The sequence below is a fragment of the Talpa occidentalis genome, unplaced genomic scaffold, assembly GCF_014898055.3.
Source record: "Talpa occidentalis isolate TD23 unplaced genomic scaffold, MPIMG_talOcc4v2.1 talOcc4.512, whole genome shotgun sequence".
Taxonomy (NCBI): Eukaryota; Metazoa; Chordata; class Mammalia; order Eulipotyphla; family Talpidae; genus Talpa; species Talpa occidentalis.
This window is the reverse complement of record NW_023604876.1, coordinates 26,403-29,955: the sequence shown is the minus strand read 5'-3', so window position 1 is coordinate 29,955 and position 3,553 is coordinate 26,403.

The window sequence follows — 3,553 nt, the reverse complement described above, 5'->3', positions numbered from 1 at the left end:
AATTCTGCCCATCTTCTTGTTATCTATTCAAGTTCACAACCGCTTCTCCTATGAAACCCACATTGTTTAGTCTAGAAGACAGTGATCTTGTGTTTTCATGATATTTGTGGCCTGAACTTCCCATTTAAACACTTTATTTCATACTGCTATGTAATAGTCAACAGGCTTTATGTGTGTATGCTGTAAACTCAAAGATATGGGCTTTATCTTTTGGAATTTTTTCTAAATGTTATCTAAACATTCTAGTAGATGATGAAACATTCAATGACTTGATTGGAGAGCAGAAAATTAGTATTTTATCACATTATACATATTTAGTCTTATGTTAAAAGAATCCTGATCCTTTTTGATAACCATAATCTGTAATAATATTGAAGAATTTGAGTGTTATATGACAAAAATGAATAAATGGAGTAAGTTGGGAGTGAAAAGCTTGTGTAAAGATAATCATTGAATCTGAGCTATTCAATCTATAACAATTTTGATAGTGTCTTAAGGTAGCTGAAGAGTCTTTTTTTTCCTTTGGCTCAAACATGAACATTGTAACAAAATGGTGATAAAATATTAGAATTAAATATTAAAGAATACCAGTGGGAACTCTAGCTCTTCATAAAAATGCCGCATCACCGGTATCATTTTAATAGTCACCTGCATAAAGTAGGCGATAAAAAATTATTTTTCCCACATTCCTTTCCATCTTCAATGTTGTTTTGCACTTCCTGAAGTTACAAGTGGAAGAGAGGTAACATCCACAGTAGTAACAGAAGGCACCCTCATAAATCTACAGATAATACGACAAATTGAAATAGCTGCAATTAAAATATCCCAAAAGTCAATGATTCAGTGTCAAAATGTCTGTAGACAAGGTGGCTTTTATCAGAAACTTCAAGAAGGTAGCTTAAATTTTATCCCCTAGTAAAATAACTATCTCCTAGAGCTGAATAACTCTAATAATTCATTTATGAACAAATCTACCCAAAAAGGTCCATTCAAGGTCTTATGACCTGTTGATGCTTCTGCATGACCTGCAACATTTAATGACCTGACGTGTACTAAGAAAGCTTCAGCTAGTCTCCCCAATATTTAACATTCATCTGTGGTTCAAGCTATTCCTTCTGTTTTATTCTTAAACGTCAAAATGATGTAGTGGCATCAATTTTTCACAAATATCTTATAATTTAAATCAGCATCCAATAGATTTTGCAGTATCCCTCTTTGTAATCAGAAGTGGATAGTTATTAAACATCCATCTATATTCCTTGATCATCTCTTATGTGTCTGACTCAGCCTCAAAAGCAAAACTAAAAACATAGATGGCCTCACTTCACAGTTACACTATGCAGGAAAGAGACGTTACAGAGTCATGGTGTGCTACATGATTATTTCTACACCATATTGGTTCACCATCTTTTGTGGATGAGACAGACCCTTGAGTGTCACTTAAATGTAGTCTTGTCTGTAGTTGATTATGCAATGAATACAAAAGAGGTAGCTGCAAAATGTGGGATTAATTTTGAGAATTGGATAAAGACCTTAGAATAATAATGGTGACCATACAAGTCACCTATGAAACTGTTCGCTTATAGGTGACATTAATTTCCTATCTACAGAGTCTGATTAGTGAATGTGTTATGTTTGTACCTCCCAAGAAAATGAAATAATCATTTTCTCCTTTTTTTTTTAGCAGTCTATTAAAATGTCAAGGTTTATCTTGACTGCTGCTTTTTAATGTAAATGTTTGGACTTAATTGAATTCCTAATATGCAGTGTCACTTGGAATTCTGATAGGGTCCAGTAATTTGGCCTGTTAAGATATAATTCTCCTTAAAATGAAAGTCATAACAAAAATATTATTATACATAATAGCAGAAAAGTGGTCAATATAAATTATTAAGGGATTTTTATTGTAGGATCTTTACCAAAGTATTGGAAGTAAGTTCTCCTGTGTTTGCTTCCCTCCAAATACTTATTGGAATGTTTAATATGTAAAAATACCCTGTAACTATTTGTGATTGGTTAGTTGTCATGGTTGGTATTCTAGAATTATAAAAATACATTTATTCATGAACGGCAGAGATTAACCCTCTTTTTTAGAAAATAAGAACAAAAATAATCGTTTTGTATTTTCTAATGCTTTGCAAGTAGTAGGCTTTCTTTGACAAGCTGAATTGCAGGAACATGTGATGTCCAAATCTCTGATGCTTTAATTACTCACTGCATATAGGGTTCATTAAAAAATTACAAAGGGTTGGATGGGTGTGTCACCCCAGCTGCATCATTTTGGCATAGAGATCTACGTGCAGAATTAGAATCTGTAACATTGACCTCAGAGTTAACTCACTTTATTCAAGGTTGAATCCCTGTGAACAGGTTTAAGTTATGATCTTCATTACAGCAGACTCAGTATTAATAGATTGAGGTGCAGTAAAGTTTTTGTCAGATGTTATGCCCTCCTTGTCTATCCCACCAAAGTATAGTTATGTTTAGAATGAAATTGTTCAATTTCTAAAAATCAAACATTTTTAAGAATATGGTGATGTAGGGGCCTCCCTGGTGGTACAGCGGGTTGGGCACAGCACTGTGAAGCTGTCCACAGCCTCTGCATCGTGGGTTTGACTCCCAGTCAGCCAAGAAGATTCCCACATTCTGCGGCAGACCTCTCCTGTCTCACCTGCTGCTTCCCCCAGCAGTGTATTTCAGTCCTTCTGCCTGTTCTGCTCCCCACTCTGTCTCTGGTGAATCCTCTCTTCCTCCCGTGCCACTGGCCTGTACCCCAGTGCTTGTATAAATAAATAAAAATCTTAAAAAAAAAAGAATGTGGCGATGTAAAGGTATTGGGTATGGAAATCTCCATTTCCTACATTTCTGACCACTAAATCTGACCATGGTATTTAAATAAGTTTTAGAGAATGAATTAAATTTATAAGTCAAAAATGAAGCTGTATCAAAGTAAAGTATAATTGGAGGTTTATCAATTTTATCATTACATATAACATCTTGCTCTTACAAGCTCATTATAATATCAATGCATATTGATATTATATGGTTAGCCACATACCCTAAATTTCATCCTATTTACCAAATCATATTACTTGTGTCTTATTTTTATATGTCAAGCTAACAGTTTCTGTTGATTTTTCCAAATTAACCACTGTGATACTGGGTTCTTAGCTCTGAAATGTGAAGAGGGAGACCATTGGACTCTCGTCACATGTTATTCTCCCAAAAGATTAAATAGTATTGATTGGCTCTCAAAAATACTATATAGTAGTATAATTTAGCATGGATATTCCCCATTTATATGTTTATGTGTATGTATATGTGGTATATATGCCATATATGTGTGTATATGTGTGTGGATATACATATATGTGCATGTGCATTTATATATATTTCTCTATATACATGCTTTTGCTGCAGCTTTTTAATTAGAACACTGATGAAGTAAACCTTCCTTTTGACAAATCTGGATTAATTGAAAAGTAGGCGAGGCTGATAGCAGCAGTGTTAACTGCCATCTTTTCAGGAGTATTGATTATTCTCTCCTTTGCAG